At 49.6% G+C, this 19,933-nt stretch overlaps 1 long non-coding RNA gene across 1 annotated transcript in view; it reads right to left on the bottom strand.

Moving 5' to 3' along the window:
* LOC130540858 (uncharacterized) overlaps positions 1-19,933 on the bottom strand; it is a 294,582-nt gene that overhangs the window by 143,177 nt on the left and 131,472 nt on the right. The gene's annotated exons all lie outside the window — the stretch shown is intronic.

The raw sequence follows: 19,933 nt of genomic DNA, 5'->3' as shown, positions 1-19,933 counted from the left end.
TGGGAGACTGAGGTGGGCGGATCACCTGAGGTCAGGAGTTGGAGACCAGCCTGGCCAACATGGTGAAACCCTGTCTCTACTAAAATTAGCCGGGAGTGGTCATGGGCGCCTGTAATCCCAGCTACTCAGGAGGCTGAGGCAGGAGAACCACTTGAACCCGGGAGGTAGAGGTTGCAGTGAGCCGAGATTGCGCCACTGCACTCCAGCCCAAGCAACAGAGTGAGACTCCATCTCAAAAAGTAATAATAATAATAAATACAGTGGGGCGTGGGAGAGCTGTCTCTCTGTTATGCTCCCTTATGGGGAACCCACAGCAGTGCTGCTTGGAGTTCAGTGTGACTCAGAGATGAGTGAAAGAGCTCTTTCAGATTCTACTGTAGATTGCTCCCCTTAAAACACACACACTCTCTCTGTCTCTCTCTCTCTCTCTCTCTCTCTCTCTCTGCTCTCTGTGGGAGAGCATTCAAATGGTGTCCAGGAACCGAGGTGGACAACAGACTTGAAAAACAACTGCCAGCTGGGCACAGTGGCTCACGCCTGTAATCTCAGCACTTTGGGAGGCTGAGGCGGGTGGATCACCTGAGGTCAGAAGTTTGAGACCAGCCCTAGCAACATAGTGAGACCTCGTCTCTACAAAAAAAAAAAAAAAAAAAAAAAAAAATTTTAAAGATATTAGCAAGGTATGGTGGTACGTGCCTGTAATCCCAGCCGCTTGAGAGGTTAAATGGGAGGATTGCTTGAGCCTGGGAGGTCAAGGCTGCAGTGAGCTGTGATTGCACCACTGCATTCCAGCCTAGGAAATAGAGTGAGATGCTGTCTCAAAAAAAAAAAAAAAGAAAGAAAAAAAAGAAAACAAACAAACAAACAAACAACTGCCGTGCTATGTCCATAATGTCAATCCACATACCACTGGGTAAAATCATCGTCCATGGCTTCCCCCTTCAGGATGCACCTCTTCCGTGGAGGGCTGTCAGCCACCACTTGCAAACAGACTCCCATCAGGCCATCTCACCAGTTACCAAACAGCCAGCATGGCCAGTAAGACTAAAACTCAGATTCTTATTGTGTAACTTATTAGATGCTCTGTTCCAAAGAAACAATTGACTAATGAACTGGGGGGTTCACACTTCCTCCCGTCTCATCTCTGACACTACCTTACTGTGTGGTCTCAGATCAGCACGAACACCCTCTGGGCTTCCACTTTCCTATATGGGAAATGATGTGGAACAGCTTGAATCTAAGAATCTTTCTACTTGTGACATTCAAAGTCTTCACAATTTACCCATCTGATATCTAAGGTAAAAGCTAGAATCCCCTTCCTTTTTACATCCCTCCAGATTCCTTTCCACACTCCTTCACTCCTCTGCCCACACACGAAGGCTGACCTGCAGAGACTTTTTTTTTTTTTTTTGAGTTGGAGTCTCGCTGTCACCCAGGCTGGAGTACAATGGTGTGATCTTGGCTCACTGCAACCTCTGCCTCTCAGGTTCAAGCAATTCTCCTATCTCAGCTTCCCGAGTAGCTGGGACTACAGGCACCTGCCACCACGCCTGGCTAATTTTTGTATTTTTACGAGAGACGGGGTTTCACCATATTGGCCAGGCTAGTCTCAAACTCCTGACCTTGTGATCCGCCCGCCTCGGCCTCCCAAAGTGCTGGGATTACAGGCATGAGCCACCACACCCGGCCCCTGCAGAGACTTTCTAAGGGGCTCCCTTGCGCTCTGGCTTCCAATTGGTCTCAATTAAGGGGTGCTCATTCTCCTGACTCACCGGAGAGCTCTCCCCAAGCTGACTACATCTCTGTGGAAGGTCACAGCCCTGTGGTCTTCTCTGCAGGCCTTCCTCCTTCCAGGTTTTGTTAACAGTTTCCTCCCCTCGCTTCTTCAGGCCTAGAAGTGGTAATAGCTCTCCTGCTACTGGGAGTACCTGTTGGTGGTAATAGCCCTGGGTACTGTCCCTTGTGGTTCTCCCACTCCCTGCCCACACCTAGGTAAGTAGTCACAAGAGGGCCTCTGTGTGGTAACATGGAATCAGGGGGCAAATGAAAGGGGGGATCAAGGAAGACATCCAAGGAGAGGAGGTCTTTGCAAGGTTGGCCTCAAACCTGTTTGGAAGAACAGGAAGAAGTTTATAGAGGCAACAAAGGGGGATAGCATTTTAACCAAGAGAATGGTGTGGATGTAGCCAGGAGGCCAGGCATTCTGGGAAAGGAGAGTAGACTTGACTGTCTGGAGGGAAGACCTTGGGTAGAGAAGGAATGAGGGGCATGGTTGGAAAAGCAAATGAAGGCCAGATGGTAGCAACCTCGAATGTGAGATGAAAGCCTGGGACTTCACTCTACAGGCAATGGAAGACTCTGGATGGTTCTTGAGCAACGGAATGGCCCAATCACACTGAGCTATTTTAGGAATTTAAGTTAAGCTGGTGGTGGAGAGCAGATTGTAGTGTTACCAACTGGGTAGCCCTACGCAAAGGGAATAAAGGAGGATGCCAAAAGTGACTCACTCACCCGCCATTGCTCCTGAGCAGTGGGGCAGAGGCGGTACAGACGTTCCCCCACCAAGCAACTCTCATGCTTATGCCAGCCTCAAAAGAGCAGAGCGGGAAGTGCATGGCATCCTGAAGATGTAAGGGAAAACACATTCTTGGAAGAGATCTCCTCTCAAAGCCATCCACCCACAGCCCCCAGAATAAGGGGTAGGCAATCTGTTTCTCCTGGCATCTGATTCAAAATGCTCCCGAGGCCAAGAGGACCTAAAAGAATTCCTCTGCTCGTGTGTGTGAGAACAGCCCAACAGGGGACCATCTGTCTCAGAACAAGCCCCCCAATGTGGAGGCAGAAACAGTAGCCCCCAAAGGGGTGCTATTTCAGTTTTCAGGAAAGCATTCTGCAAATGTTCCCAGCCATTAACTGGAGATCTCTCTATAGCACTCTGTTAGTTCTCTGCTAAATAGAAACCAAGTGGGGGCCACTGTCCCTAACATCTCAGTGTGGACATGTTTAGGGTGGGAAGATTCTGAGGGCTCTGATCATCTGAGATAGTACAGACCCAGCAAGCAACAGAAAGCTGAAAGGGATGCAGATTCAGGAGGCAGAGACTTCACAAACTACCTGCGAAAAATTCTGCTCAGGATTGACCCTATATCTCCTCCTTGAAGCGAGTGCTGTTAGTTCTAGATGGGCCCAGGAAGGGACCCTTCTTCCCCAGGGGGGGCTCCATGGCCCACTCTAAGGTCCACTTCCCTGACCGTGCCCTAGTGATGTGGAGTTTCTATAGTATTTCAAGGGAGGCACGATGGTTGTTTGGACTAGGGAGGAAGCAGTTAGAGAGCCTGTTTGAAGAAAGCTCTGCAAGACTCAAATATTTAGGGATCTAGTAGATGAGACAGAGCTAGCAAAGGAGGGTGGGGATCGGTGAGCTGGAAGGGAAACCAGAAAGCGACTGTCACAAAGCCGAGAGAAGGAAGTGGTCAGAGGCATTGAATGCTCTTGGAGGGTGAGTATAATGACAACAATTATAGAGGTCATTGATGATTTTGAAAACAGCAGTTTTGGTGGAGTGGAGGAAATAGAAGACCTACTTCAGCACCTCTCCTAACCTCTGGGGTAGATATAGTTATCCTCATTTCACAGATAAAGAAGCTGAAGCTGAGAGAGATGATCTGACATGCCCTGCTGCCTGTAATCACAGGACCATTGATAGTGAAGCTGACGGTGATGTTGATGATGGTGACGATAATGGTGACGGTGACAGTGACGGTGGTGATGGTGATTGTGATGGTGATGGTGACTGTGATAGTGATTGTGATGTTAATGGTGATGGTGATGTTGGTAATGTTGATGGTGAGGTTGAGGATGATAGTGACATTGGCAGCTGTTCAGATAAATTTTCTGTTCAGTCAGAAATTGATCATGATTATAAAGTAAAAATTACCTGGTCTGTAAAATCAGACAGATCCAAAGCTATATCCAAGCCAGTCAGCAACACATAAGCTTTACAACCTTTGAGCCTCAGTTTCTCTAGCTGTGAAATGGAGATGCTATTGCCTGCTTCAGAGGACAGTTGGGAGAATGACATGCATGGGGAAGCACCGGGTTCCTAGTAGGCCCTCAATAAATGTTTGTGTAGTGCATTTGTCTCCAGGGCAAAGTTAGGGAGTGCAGTGAGCATCAATGGATGAGTCTTATCTTCCCTAACTGTTCTAGCCCTCCCCACCCTAACTCTACTCCCCAACCTGAGTGAACTCCAACCCTAAGAGAAGTCATGGGCATCTTGGTGACTGCCTGCTCCCCAGGATCCCTACTTCATGCCCACACATTGCTCTGGCAATGGTGCCCTGCTGGGATCCCCACCACCCTCTTGTCTGTCTTCCTGGTTGATGCATGCCCAAGATACTCTAAAAGGAAGAGGGATGGGATAAGCACTAATACTTACCAAGTACTACTATGTGTCCAGCTTTCTGCTGGTATTCAACTGGGAGAGAGGTGGTGTAGGCTTTTAAGAGCTTGGGCTTTGGAATCAGACATGTCTGGAATTAAGTACTTTCCCTCCTTAAGTTGTTATTCAAATATCACCTTCTTCAAGAGGCCTACCCTGACCATCCTATTTATACTGCACCCTCACCCACCCACCCTGCACCCACAACACCTTCCCAGTCACACTAAATCTGTTCCACTTTTTTTTTTTAGAGACGGAGTCTCACTCTGTTGCCCAGGCTGGAGTGCAATGGCGTGATCTCAGCTCACTGCAACCTCCGGCTCCAGGGTTCAAGAGATTCTTGTGCCTCAGCCTCCGGAGTAGCTAGGATTACAGGCACCTGCCATCACGCCCGGCTAATTTTTATATTTTTAGTAGAGACAGGGTTTCACCATGTTGGCCAGGCTGGTCTTGAACTCTTGACCTCAGGTGATGCACCTGCTTAGGCCTCCCAAAGTGCTGGAATTACAGGCGTGAACCACCGCACCTGGCCCTCTTCCACTTTTTTTTTTTAAATCCCTTTCTAACTTGCTACATGTTTTTCTTATGTCTTATGTTTGCCTGGCTTTTTTCCACTGGATTGTAAACTCCAAAGGGTAGAAATTATTACTTGTTTTGTTCACTGGTGCATCACAACAGTTAAAATAGGGATGACACCTGGGAAGTGCTCACTAAACATTCACAGAATGGATGAAGCAACAGCTCTATCCTTAGCAACACACACATAAAAAGTAGTTCACCTATAATTGAATTTGAACCAGATCTGTCTGGCTTCAAAAATCAGGGCCATTTTTACACCAATAAATTTCAAGTTTCTCCCTGGTCATAGCCCCCTACTTATTCCCACCCCTAATCTCTAGAATATTTTCATCTTGAAGTCTCACTCTTAGATCAATCCATTCAAGTATTGCAGGGCTCGGTTGCTATTTGAGGAAGACTGAATGTTTCCTGGATTCAAGAGAAGCTCACTTCCAGTTCAGGCACCATGCACGATAAGAGGAACCCGCGCTCTGTGATAAACCAAAGAGAATAGCTCCATCCACCCCAGCTTGCCTTATGGGAAGCAATTTCCATTTTAAATGCTCCCCAGTCAAGTCAACTCCAGGTCCAAGGGGCAGGAAGCCCAAGGTCTAGTCCGTGTTTGCTCCAAGGGGTCCACCTACTGGGAAAATGCAGGTAAGTCAAACAAACCTGTTTGTCTTCCCAGTACAGCAAACAGGAAACAGGGCTTATTCTTCTGCAAGGCCTCCCTGCTGGACCCGTGAGGCATGATTAAAATAATGGGAAGGCAAATATTTTCCTGGAGAAACTGATAAAACTGGAGGCAGGGAAAGCAAACAGTGGCTTTCAAAAGGGCAGCTGGCATGGAGCTGCCCCAGGAGGAGTTAGGGAAGATTCCAGAAGGGGGGAAGCATGTGGTCATGAGCTCCTGGCTTGGAGGAATGTGAGGGCTTTGCTCAAAGCCCCAAGCACTTCAGGCTCAGGGGGAAGCTATGTTATTCACTCTTCTTACCATTAGAATTATAGTTGTTTTTGAGGTGGAGAGAATTCAGGCAACAAGGTATAGGACAGGACAGAGCTCAAGCTAAAAGCCAGGTGTGCTTGGCCTTGAATTCTATTACTCATTCATTGATTGATTCATTCACTCATTCATTCATGCAGTCAGCCAGCCCCTTCAGACATACATATTGAGCACCTATTGTGCAAGGCTTTGGCTGGTGCTATGTGGTCTTGAGCAAGTCCTTTATCCATTCTGAGCCTCAATGCTCTCATCTGCAAAATGGGGCTGCCGCAGGATTGTTGGGAAGATAAAAAGTAATGTTCAAAAAAGCACTTAGCACAGCATCTGGCCCATAACTGACTTTCAGATACAGTCACCTTGGGAACCTCCTCCAGCTGACCAGTCCCTCCCTCCTCTTTCTCCACACTCCAGCCAGGTGTCCTCCTTGTCCCACTACCTATGACCCATCATTCAGTCTGGCCTCTTGGCCTTTTCGTGCTGTTCCCTCCACTTCAGATGCCCTTCCCACTAAGCAATTTCCACTCAGGGATCCCACAAGGACTCTAAATCAAGCAAGTTCCTGATCAGCCTCTTTACCCTCTTGTCCCTCCAAACCTAGTCCTCCTGTGCATCCCCCACTCCTGCCTTTCCAGAGACCTGGGAGGCCTCCAAGGAGACTCCTTCCCACTCAGCCAGTGCGGCACCCATCAGCAAGGGTCATGTAGCCTCAGCTCAGTCATTCTGCAGTGCCCAGCATGGCTGACTCACTCAGGGCTCTAGTTGAGCACAAACTTTTCTTTCCCTTCTTGACGTCCTATCCCCCACTGAGACCTTAAAGCTCTATTTAAGCACTTGTTCCACCAGGAAGCCCCCCTGACTCCCTCAGTCTGGATTATCTGTGTTCCTTGTGTGGTTTTCCCCAGAGCACCTGAGCTTCACTTGGCCAACACATCACTCCATGCTATTCTGAAGAGCTCCTCCAGGCCTAGGAACATGGTTCATTTATCTCTGCATCCTCGTGGTCTGGTCAAGTCTTCTTGGCACCTGGAGGACTCAAGAAAAGCTTGAACTGCATGGCTCAAATCTAGGTCCTAGAGGTGGGGGCTCTGATGACATAAGACTCACTCTGTCATCTGGGGTGAGGATGGAGGAAAAGGGGTGTTCAAAGACAGCTTCCAGGAAAAGGAAATGCACAGACTTGGAAGGGGAGACAAAGTTAGCAGAGAGAGAGGGTGGAGGGGGTCCCGGGCTGAGGGAAAGGCACATACAAAGGCCTGCCAGAGGCTTTGGGGGCCCTGAGAAGGCCTGGGTGACTGGCTAAGACACCTTCAGAGGTCTCTTAGCACCTTTTCCTACAGATGGAAAGGCTCTGAGGGTCCTGGGCTGGGGCGAGGCATGAGCACACTGTATTTTGGGAAGACCCATAGAGTGCTGTGTGGATCAACAATCAAGAGAGGTCACACAATCAGTTAGATGGCCAATGCCAGGCTCAACAGGAGAGCTGCTGGTGGCCTGGAGAGAAGCAGATAGAAGGATGCCAGGACAGGTGGGGTGGGATCAACACCACGTGGTGATAGATCATGTGTGAGAGACAAGGGAGAGAGGGGTCAGGATGGCCCTGCGAACTAAGGAATTCTTTCCTCAAAGGCCCACGGGCCTCCAGCTGACCCCTGCATGATGACTCCTCCCTCCTCCGGACCAAGACAGGGGTTCCGCCACCAACAGCTGACCAGCCAGGCTCTGCTCTCCTATTCCAAGAACAGAGGTCTCTCTCTGAGGACTCAAAACTGTCAGAAAGTTGCTCCCTTGACTGTATTGAAAGTGAATCTCCTCTACTTCCACCTTTCTGTCCTAGCTCTGCCCTGAGAAGAGGGAAAAATTAAAGGTGGAGAGGCAGCTGGGGAGAGAGATAGCACTTACTGAGTACTTACTATGTGCCAGGCATGGTAACAGGCACTTTATCAGCAAGTTGCCATTCTCCTGTGCAATAATCTATGAGGTGACATATTTATTATGCCCAATGGCTAAGGGTGGAGCAGACAGCATGGGTTCAAATGCCAGCTCTGCACTTTTTACTTTTGTGACCTTGAGCAAACAAATTAACTATTCTGAATTTCAGATTTTTTCATCTAAAAAATGGAAATATTTATTATCCCTAATTCACTGGGTTGAGATTATGGGCAAAAAGCATGGAGCACATTTTACAGTATGAATTCAATACATTAACCTGTTTTCATTGTCTCTATTTTACAAATGAGGGAACAGCACACAGTCATATGCGAGAGCTGATTCAGACCCAGGTCTCTCGGCTCCAGGGCCAGTGCTCTTTCCTTCACTCCACCATCTTGCCTGCCACCAATACTGTAAGAAGCCACTCCACGGAAGCATTCCAGATGGGGGTGCTCTGTGTAGTACAGTCAGGGAGAGTGGTGCTGACAAGAGCTGAAGCTGAGGCTGAGGAGGGCAGGATTGAGGGATTGAGAGTCTTTTTCCTCACTCAGGCAATAGCAATGCTTGTGGAATACCTGCTGTTTGCAGACCTTTGTGCCAGACCCTGTAGGCAATGCAGAGGAGGGAAAGCATGCCCTCTGCCCTCAAGGAACTGAAAATCTACTTGGAAATATGAGGCACACAAATATGAATTCATTGATGGCCAATCAATGGCTGTATAGAGAAATCAATACCTGTTGCTTTTCTTTTTGTCGTAATGTTAGCCCAAACCATGAAAACCACAGTCCTAACAAATGCCAAGGCCTGCATTTGGGATCAAAATGATTAACTGCTCCAGGAGCATCCTGGCTTGGCAACAGGCCATGTGAAAAAGACCCGGGGGTTTCAGGTAACCCCAAAGCTTCATATGAGCCCATGTAAGGACTGTGGCTGTTTCAAAAGCTAATGCGATCCTGGGGTCAGAGATGGAGGTGTAATGTTCAGGTCAGCAGAGGTAACTGGCACAGGGCTCTTTTGGAAAGCTACCAGCCCTGGGTGCTATATTTCACTGGGAAGGCAAACCAAGAATGTCACCCAAGAGGTGAGAGTTCAGGAGCCATGCCCCTTGAAGTGTCATCTAAAGAAACTGTGAACACAGGCCTGGGCAGGGAAAGGGCTTGGTAGAGTGTGGGTGTCATCCTCAAATACCTGTCACGTGCAGGTAGCCTGGCAAGGCAAGAGACCAGCGTCCAAGCTCCACAACTTACTGCGTGGGGTGACCTTAGCAGGTGACTTAACTCCCTTGAGCCCCAGTGTCCTCATTGGAAAGATGAGAAAAATCACTCTCTATGGTGTTGTGAGGATTAAATGAGATAGCAGAGTTGTATACAAAGCAGTGCTCAGGAAAGCTTCATCTCCTTCCTTCTCTAAGATATTGAAGGCCCATTTTGAAATGGAAGAACATCATCAGCTGCAAAGGAGGAGAAGGGGGATAGATACATGCCCTCATTAGCACGGCTGAAGACGGCAGAGTCCCAGTGAAATGGCCCACCAGGGTCCAGAGATCCTAGAAGGAGGTTCTACAGAGGGGCCTCAGGGAACCAGGGTCATGAGATAAGCACCAGGGTATGCAGGCTGCCAAGGAGGAGAGGTGCACCCAGCACAGGCTGGGGTTCACTGAAGACAGCCTTTCCCTGCCTCACAGCTCCTTCCGGAGACCATTGCCCCCCTCCCACCCCTCTGCCTGCTGCCCTCAGCTCATCCCCATGACTCCATGGGAACAGACATCTCCAGGGTCCTGGTTTTGGTCCTCCCAGAAGCAGACCCTGAGACAAGGTCCTGGGTGTGTGTAGGATAACTGAGAAGTGATTCCAGAGAATGAGAACTGGAGGGACAGGAACAGAGTGAGACAGGGAAGGGAGAGAAGCTAACCAAGTGTGATTAATAAGCAGGACACCACTGTGGGCAATGAAGGCTCAATCCCTCTGAGCTCCCTCTGAGAAACTGAGGGGACTGAGCTCTTGGAGCTGGGAGGCTGGGCCAGTGGTCCACCAGCTTGCATGCCCCACTGGTGAGGGTTGTCCTGGGGCATTCACACTCCTGAATTTTCAGGTCGTGCCTGCCTGCAGCCAAGCTGTGCTGGGGAAAGCCCTCAGGCAGAGAGGCAGACAGGGAGAGAGATACAGGCACCATCACCGTGTCCCGGGTACAGCCCAGACTGGAGAAGAACTCCAATGAACAAGAATGCCGTGGAGTCTCCACAAATATGCCATAGTCACCACTGACTCCACATTTTAATTTATGGCCTCTTACAGCTTCTTGCTGCACTGATGCTCATCCTCAAAACACCTTCAAGAGGCCACCAGGGCTGGTTTTCCTCTTGCTGCTCCATCTGGTCCTTCTCAGGCCAGTGTGCTGGCTCCTTCCTTCCCTTGCCCTTCAGTGCTGAGGTTCCTGGGGTCTGCTCCTGAGCCCTCTTCCTTCCTCACTCTCCTTCAGTGTCTCACAGGTCTAACTGCCTGAGAGTCTCCCAGGAAGCGTGTTAAAATACAGATTCCAAAGCCTCCCCGTAGACCAACAGAACCAGAATCCCTGGGAACGCAGCCCACAAAGGTGCCTTGCTTTTAACGTGCTCCCAAGGTAGAGTCACCAGGCAAAGCGCAGGATGCCCAGTTAAATCTGAATTTCAGATAAACAAGGAGAAGCAGGGCAAGCGAGGTGTGTGCCATATGTGAGACATACTAAAAAAGTATTTGTTGTTTATCTGAAATTCAACTTGTACAGGGTCTCCTGTACTTTCATTTGCTAAGCCTGCCAACTGTATGCCAAGGCTATTCTGATGTACCATAAAGTTCAAAAACTTCTTTTCTGTACGCTCCCTGAGTTACTGTTACCCACACCCCAGTTTCGATTACCAACTGCACATGGCTGACTCAGATTTCTTTCTCACCCAGACCTCTCCCCTGAATTCCACGTATCTGATGACCTACTGGACATCTCAAATTCAACATGTTCAAAACTGAGCACGTTATTCCACACCTCCCCCTATACCTGCTTTCCAACTCTGTTCTTCCTCCTTCTTTCTTTCAGTGGGTAGTGCCACCATTCACTTGCTGCCCAAACCAGTATCCACAGCAGTTTTCTCTCCCATTATCACCTCCATTCTCCCTAGACAGTTACCAAATTGTATTGGCTACAGTTCCCAAAGTCCTTTGCATCCAGGTGCTAGGCTAAATAATGGCCTTCCAAATATATCCACGTCCTAACCCCTAGGACCTGTGAATGTTAACTCACATGGCAAAGAAATTTGCCAATGTGATTAAGAACCTTGAGATGAGATTTTCCAGCTGGGCCCTGAATATCCACAACAGTCCTTACAAGAGGGATGCAGGAAGGTCAGAGTCAGATAGACGGTGATGTGATGATGGTAGCTGAGACTGGAATAATGCGGATTGAGGATGACAGAAAGGGGCCATGAGCCAAGACATGCAGGTGGCCTCTAGAAGCTGGAAAAGGCAATCTGGGAATAACGTCTACCCTAGAGCCTCCCAAAGGAACCAGCCAGACTGACACATTGGCTTTAGCCCAGTAGATTGATTTTGAACTTCTGGCCTCCAGAATTGTAAGAAAATTAAGTTGTGTTGCTTTAAGTTTAAAATTTGTTGCAGCAGCAAAAAGGAAACTGATACAATCCATCCACTTTCTCCCTTCTCATTAGCCCTACCTGGCTTCTATCCCCATCCACTACAACCTCCTCATAAGGGGGTCCTGATTCCAGCCTTGCCTCCTCTGGTGCATCCCCCATAGGTCCACCAAAGTGGTCTTTCTCCTGCTTCACACCTTTGATGGCTCCTGATCATGGAGGAAAAGTCCAGACCTATCCTCAGCTCAGATTTCAGGACTTGCTCCCTGCCCACCCCTCTCTCTTCATCTCCCTCCACTTTACACCTTCAGACTGCTGGATTTCTGAACTCACCTCATGGATTAACAAGCCTATATTCTTCTTCTTTCTGACAAGAATGCCTTTCTCCACTTTTTTTCCTGCCAAGCTCCTACTCATACAACAAAACCCAACTCAGATATAACTTCCTCCAGAAAGCCTTTTCTGGCTCTTTTACCCCCACAATGAGTTAGTGACAGCCTGCCCTCATCTCATACCACCTTTATTCCTTGATCAAATTCCTATTGTTGACCCTACCAAATTCTGAGCTCCTTGAGGACTGGAACAGTTTCTTGTATGCTTTTGAATTTCCAGAACCAAGAAGTTACTTAATACATATTTGTTGAATTAAAGCACAGGTTTCAGCTTCAACATTCTGTGATTTTATGCTACTGTTTCTTAAGGTTTTCTCCAAATCAGCTATTCTCTATGAATGAGTAGAATGACAATTATTTTTTTCCCATCGCTGGTCCCTATTAATTCACTCAAGATAAATAAAAATTAATAAGCACTCATTTGTTATGTGGACTTAATAATCCAAAATTACATTTGTCTTGGCCCAGAGTACTAACACATCTCACAATATTTGCAATTTACTGAGAATTTAGAATCCAGTGTCTCTCTCACTTCAGTGAATTACACACACACACATGCACACACACACACATGCATACACACGTGCACATGCACACAAATACTGGCCTGGGGTCTGCAGAACTAGGGAAGCAAGACAAAGCAAAACTATGAACTGCAAGGACCCTAAGGAAGGCCCCATCCAGCCTAGGATGCTACTCGTAACAGAGTCCCCCCAGCATCCCCTGCTAAAGCCACTCTGGGAAAAGATGGTGAGGCCCATGGAAAACTGCAGCCAAAGGGACACAGATTTCTGTTTAGCTCCATTCCCAGATATTAATCCTCAAGGCCCTATTTCTTCCCAAAAAGTCTGGTCATTGAACCATAAAAGCCACATATGACAGTGGGAGGAAGTAGAGAAAGGCCTCCTCTTTGATGCTCCACCCCCACAATTATCTAACTTGCCAATGTTTTCTGGGCTGAGAGGAAGCTCCTTTTCCTCCTCTGTCTAGTGTCCTCCAGAACCTGACGTCCCCCAGTCGTGCCCTGGGCAGACAGAAGAGGGGCGCTCAGCATGGAGGCTAGTGACCTTCAGTACCCACTGTGTACGGTGGGGTTCTGTGTAACATTTGAACTAAGAATTATGCTTTTAAAAAAGTTTCAAAATCACAGGTTGGAGACCAATATCTTGAGTGTTTGATCCTACAGCAAGAAGAAGGAAAGTTCATGAAGGTTTAGTCCACAGTTAGCGGCCAATTGTCTTCCAAATTCATTGATGGTTGAAGGAATTTCAGAAAATTCTACAGAGTGGTGAGGCAAAAACGAAGTCCTTTAAGAGAAAGTTCAATGGGGGTCAGCGTGGCTTGGGAAATGGAGTGGAGGGTTAGAGCCTGCAGATCTGGGTTCTGACCCAGCTTTGCCCGGTGGCATTCATGCTGGACTGTCTGTCATCACCTTGAATCCTTACCATCCTTGTCCACTGTCTCCTTCAGGACCTGGAGTTCCCAGATTCCCCTTCTCTACAAGGCCCCAGGCTGGATCCTGCCAGGGAGACACTCACATGATATTTGCAAGGTGAAAGAGAGGAGAGGCCATTCTTCTCCTAAGGCAGTTGGGGCAGACATGAGGTTTGCAGCCTCTTCTGGGCCTGTGCCTGCCATCTCCCACCCATAGCTGTGGTTCATAGTCAGCACGAGCTTCCTGAAGGTTCCATACAGCTTCCAGGCCAGCCCTGGAGAGATATCCACTTTGAAGCTTGCACGCTGACCTTCCACTATGCCTTCCTGACCCTTGCTCCCCCAGCCCTTCCGGTGGCTGGGCCAGCCTCTAATTCCCTGAATGAACACCCTGTGCATATAGAACACTTGGAATGGGTTGTTTTTTAACTGACTGGCTGACACAGCAGTTTTGCAGCCTTAAATGGCTGCACCTCCCAAAGCCAAAACAGGATGATCACAGCCGTCCAATGAAGTTGTGAGGATGAAACAAGAGAACGTGTTGAAGGCGCCCAACCCATTCCCCTTCTCACCCCCCTGCCATGCCTCACATTTCTCTGCCTTTTTAAATCCCTCCCTCTATGGCCATCTGATGGGTGGTTCTTTGTGAATAGTGTTGTCACTGAGACTTACCTGCATTAATTTCAGCAAACAGTTAATATTATCACTAATAACAATAAGGCAGGAGAGATTGAGCTGAAAGGGATGAAGCAGTAGATATGAAGAGATTGAACCTCTGAGGAGGTGTCTAATCTGTGAAGTTCCTGGCAGGGGAAAGGGGATCACAAGTACAGAGGAGGGGGTGACCACATAAAGCAGAAAGATCTCTCTTCCAGCAAGAATGAGGGAAGGAAAGCAGGTGACTGCAGTGCCCCAGATGTGCAGAGGGAGCAGGGGCTGGCTATTAAAGGTATTTCCCACCTGCGGGGATCACTTTCCCTGTGACCTTGTCCTTGTCTTTCTGTACGATCAAGAGCACTGATCATTATTGCTAGTCTTTTTTCCACGTTGGACTGTAAGCTCCATGAGGACAGGGCCCACGTCTAACTTGCTCAGCTCTGAATCTCTTGCTGGGCACGTAGTAGGTGCACAAGGCAGTGGGTGCTGGGATGGAAGACTGAGGAAAGCAGTGGAAACTTGGAATGGTTGTGGAGGGGATTGGGAGACAGAGCTGACAACTCAGGAGAGGATTGCCAGGTATCCCAAAGAACCTGAGTGAGTGTAGGCTCCTCGCGTTTGCATGCAGCAGTGATCTCAGGGATATCAGAGACAAACTGGGGGCAGGAGTGCAGAAGGCTGACCTCTGGTTTTATCAGACAGGTAAAGCAGGGACTAGGGAGGAGGGTATGTGTTGCTCACCTAGTCTAGGCTACGGGAGGGCACAGACAAACAGAGGAGGAAGCTGATGGACAGGAAAAAAAAAATAGAGAGTCAAAAGCCTGGATGGCTTGACGAGGGGAAAACAAGGCACAGGCAGTGAGAGGTCTGGGGGTAATTGACTGTGGTGGTGGGCTACTGTCAGGTTAAATTCCAGAGAAGCACAATAGAGGATGACAAGATCCAGTGGTCGCTGATGTGGCTGATCATCAGGTCAGATCCAGTTTCTGGACCCATTTCTGGAGTTTCTGATTGAACAGGTCTGGGACCTGGAAATCTATATATTTTAAAGCTCCCCAAATGGTGCTGATGAGTGGCCATCCTTTCAGAAATGCTAAATCCCCAGCGTTTAGGGTAGCACTGAGGGTGTGAGTGAAAGCTTGGAGTGGCGGTGATGCCAATGTGCCTGAAAAGGTTTAGGAAGCATGTGGGGCATGGATGGTGGATGGGTTATTCACAAGGATGCCGAAGTCCCCTGGAATGGTGGCAGGTCTTTGCAAGGTGGGGAAGATCATGATTCAGGTGGTGCCAAAGCCCTACCGAATGGAGGGGCATACTCACCATCACAGGGATGACGGTGAGAGGGCATACTTGCAGCCTGGATCTCAGGTCATGACAGAGCAACTGCATCCATGTGAAAGGATGAAGCTGAGAAAAGAGGCAAAGCTCATTCTCTGGAGCTACCTCCATTCCTACAGAGCTACCAACCAATCCAAAAGCACTCACCAGGTTTATACTCTGTGCCCACCCCTTTGCAAGATGCCATGGGGCTCTAGGATGAGAGAAACATGTCTGCCACATCAAGAACTCAGTATCTTGTGAGGAAGAGATGGTGTTTGTGTCCTGCCCAGCTTTCAGACTGTGTTTTAGCCCCATTAAAGAGGAGCTCTTAGCATGAGACACCTTGCAATGCTTTGTGCAGTTTTGGTGTCCAGTGGCAAAAGTGACACTGAGCTGCAGAGAGCTGCAGCCCATATTCTACATCAGACCTATCTCCATCTGATACCCATATCATGGTAACCTTCAGAAGCATCCAGAGGAAGTGCCCTCAATACAGACAAGGATGCTCTAGGTTGGGTATGGCTGACAGCTGCCAAGGGAGGCCCCCTGAAGCAGCCTTAGGTGCACAGCGCATGGACCGGTGGGAGATAGGGCAGGAGAGCGAGAACTGGACAGGCCCATGTGGCGACTGCAGCATGAGGTGGCATTTGGGGGGAATCTCAGAGGCAATTGAGAAGACTTTCCTGGTGGTCCTGCTTGAGCTGCTGGAGAGACAGATAGGGTGTGTTTGTGCTATGTGGGGGCCTCCCCTGCAGACACAGTCCGGAGAGCACCCAGGACACTGGGATCACACACTCTATATTTTTTCTTGGTGGGCCACCTGCATCCCAGCCACCTGCTGGCTTATTTAAAAAGCAGATTCCTGGGCTCCACCCCAGACCAACTGCATCAGAAGCTTCGAGTAGTGAACATAAGCAACCTGCACTTTAAACAAACCCCAAAGGGGGCTTCATAACTAGACCCACATTTCTGAAGCACTGCCTTCTCCTGACTTACTGGCACCTCGGAGGAAAGTATCATCAGGCCCATTATCCAGATGAGAAAACCAAAGTTCAGAGAGGTTAAGTCACTGGCCTGATGCCTTACAGCTACTAAGTTGCTGAGTCGGCATTTAAAGCCAGGTCTTTTGAGTCCACTGCAGGTGTTCTTTCTATCACTCTCCTTCTCTCAAAGAGGGAAGAGATCACTGGGGGGGCTTCAGAAGCAAGGTCCCAAGGGACCACCTGGCAGCGCCTCAACCTGGGCTGGCCTGGGAAGCTGAGCAGGATCTAGAGGGGAAGGCAAAGGAATCAAGGGCTTCCATTTCCCAAGTGTCTATGGCATTGAGCATGGCACTGTCACCACACACACATGCAGTCTCATTTTATCCTTGCTTCAGCTCTAGAGGCTGAATGTTACTGTTCCCATGTTGCGGGTGGGACAAGTGACACTCAGAAGGGTGACATCCACTCTTGTGAATGTGTCCAGTAAGTGAAAGAACAGGGGTGGGAACTCAGTTACCCCTGGCTTGAAAGTCACACTGTTTTCTACTATAGCTTCAACTTTTCTTTTTTTAAGAGCAGAAGCCACTCTTCAAATGAAGTCTGACACAAGATCCCAGGATGCCAGAGAGGTGAGACCGAAGCCAGCTGATGGACCTCTCCATCCCCATTGCTAACAACGAGGCTTCTTTCTCCACAACCACAGCCCACATCACCCATCTTCCAAGCAGAAAGGAAAATACACCTGCAGGGAGCTGGGAAGCGGGCCACCAGGATAAGGCAACAGCAGGGGGGCTCCGGCTGGGGTGGGCCAGACCCCGAGGCCCTCCCCGACACTCCAAATGCAGAATCAGCTTTGGAGGGAGGGATCCCTGTTTCCCCAGGTGGCCCCACAATCAGGATGACTGCTTCAGGAATGCTTCCATCTTTGGGGCTTGAGTCTAATCATGCCAACCTGCCCCCTGCCAAGTCTCTAAAGAAATCAGGCAATGGTTCTGACAAGTTTTGAAAGGCTTCCATTGCTCTGTGAAACATTCTTGTGCAAGTACCTTTAGGAAGGAGTCGCATGCGGTAGGTTTCTCAAATGTCTTCTCCTCCTCTGTCAAAGGAAGGAGGGAAGGGGAGAGGCCAAATAGAGTGGTGCATAAGGTGTGTGCTAACTTTGAAAAAAAGGAAAAAAAAAATCACAGCTGTCCACCTTCCTGCAGCTGCTTCACGCCGAGGCTGCCCGGTTCTCGTCCGCCTGCCTGCTCTTTCCTTCTCAACGTCTGGAGATCCAGGAGTTTTCCTTCCTCCCAAGATGCCACTTTCTGAAGCCAAGGCCAATGGTATGGCAATCATGACCCCCACATCATCACAGCTGCCTAAGTACGGGCTCCCCTTCTGCTCCAAGTACGGGCTCCCCTTCACTCCCACCACAACCAAAAGGATCAACATTCAAAAAGGAGCAGTGTCTAATGCTCATTTATGGCCAGTGTCATTCTTTTCATTCCTAATCCACCCCAACCTGGGAGCCGTGGCAGCCTGGTCTGGAGGAGAAGTCTCCAGGCATCAAGATGTGTCCGGAGCCCCTCAGCACAGCCTCTCTGGGCGTCTTTCTGCTCCAGCTATGGCCCAGCAATGAGGACTGGTGACTATGGCACAGACAGCCCCTGAGGCAGCCCTGGCCTTCACCAGGCTATAAACGCTCTCTCTATCGCCCTCCCAGTAGTGGACCAAAGGTGAACCTGGATGTGACCCTGCAGAGCCTGAGGGAGAACTGAGCTGGTGCAGCCTGTCCCCAGGGAGGCCCTCTGGCCAGCGTGCCTGGCTCCCCTCCCTGCCCCATGCCCTCCCACAGGCCCAGCCTTGGCCACTTGCAGCATTCAAGAATGCACGAGCCAATCCCTTGTGGCAAAGGGGAGGAAGTAGAGCCAGGGACAGATTGTTATAAATAGGCATGTCTGACTGAGAAGGTCACCGGCCAGGGCAAAACATGCCAGAAATTCTACAAGAGAGAGACAGACATAAATTATCTGAGCATCTCACAACCTCTCTCTTTCTCGGGGTGGAGAACAGGAGTGAGTTCCAAGACAGGGCAAGGGTAAGGAGGTGGACATCCAGCCAACAGCTGAAAAGGCTCTTCTATCGAAGAGGCACTTGTACATTGCATCTAGTTCTTAAAGAGGCTGGCTTTTCTTGGCACTCACAAGAGACTGGGGAGAGCCCCAGCTGGAGAGCAGGAGGGTCAAAGAGGCATAATGAGCCCCTCCCAGCCCTTCTCTCTTTTCTAGCCCATCTGCTCCTCAGCCTTGTCCTGCACCTAGCCTAGTGTGTCTCAGCAGGGGGAGGTTTTGCCCTCTGTCCTTTCCCAGGGGACATTTGGCAATGTCAAGAGACATTTTGGTTTCTCTGGACAATCAGGAGCGGGTGCTACTGGCATCTAGAGGGCAGAGGCCAGGGCTGCTGCTAAACATCCTACAATGCAGAGGCTATTCCCCCACAACAAAGAACTATCTGGCCCCAATTGTTAACAATGCCAAGGTGAGAAACCCTGGCCTAGCCCCTCTCAGGAACCCACTCCACCTCCAGACACCCTCCTCCTTCCCATTCATTTCCAAGGGCCCTGTCGAGGCAGCCGGAGCACACAAGTACTCATAGCTACGCAAATAGCAACTCCTTATTTGCTGTGTTTGCTCAGCCAATATTGACTTTGCAGCCTAACACTGGTGCTATTGAGCCGGGGTTATTCTCAATATTGTTTGAGCAGCATTAGAACAGCCTGTGATAACCGGCAGCAGAACAGGAAGCTGCGCCTCCCTCCTCAGTCTCCCCTGCCCCCCGCCGCACCCCCTCCGTGGGACGCTCCTGTAAAGACAGAGGAACCTGTGTGCTCATGGAGTCAAGCGGACCTAATGCCCGCTCCTCCACTGAGCAAACACACCGAGGTTAGAGAGGGAGCGTGCTCTCTGGCTAAGTCAACACTCCAGGGAAGTTGGAGCAACTGAAAAAGGTTACTTGGGGAGGCTGTCCTTTGGGGTGGGGCCAGTGAAAAATGATGGTAAGGCAGTTCCAGGCTATCAGCCAAACCCTGTGGTTGGGCTCTGCAGGGAAAGGCTTGCAGGGACTGGAGCTCAGGGGCTCCAGGTGCCCAAGCAGGGAGATGGTGACTCCATCCATCAGTCAAATACCCAGTAGGTGGGTGTCTAGTAGGGGCCAGTCGCTTACTGATTGGGACCAGAAGCTTAGAGTAGGAGGACCCTGTGGATAAGCTAATGCAGCCACCACGTGTTCATGAGGAAGACCTAGAAAACTAGCCTCTGCCTTGGAGCTTGTCTCACCAGCACTGGGTGTGAGTTCACAACTGAGCACAACCCGCTCTGCAGGAAAGCACTCTCCCTGCCCACTGGGCTGAAGTCCCTTTAACAGATGCCATCATTGACTCTGCCACCATGAGAGTGGGCCCTAAAGCGTAGCCCAGGAGAGGGACTGCAGGGACCTCCATTCACATCCGGTGTGAGGATGGGTGGCAGGGTCTTTCTGAGTGTCTTCTCGGAGGGACAGAGGGAACAGGGGAGAGAAACGAGTGGCCAGGCCTACACAAGCCCCTTGGGCAAG

The sequence above is a fragment of the Pan paniscus genome, chromosome 16 (assembly GCF_029289425.2).
Source record: "Pan paniscus chromosome 16, NHGRI_mPanPan1-v2.0_pri, whole genome shotgun sequence".
NCBI lineage: Eukaryota > Metazoa > Chordata > Mammalia > Primates > Hominidae > Pan > Pan paniscus.
The sequence above is the reverse complement of the archived record's forward strand: the minus strand, read 5'-3'. Positions and strand labels throughout refer to the sequence as shown.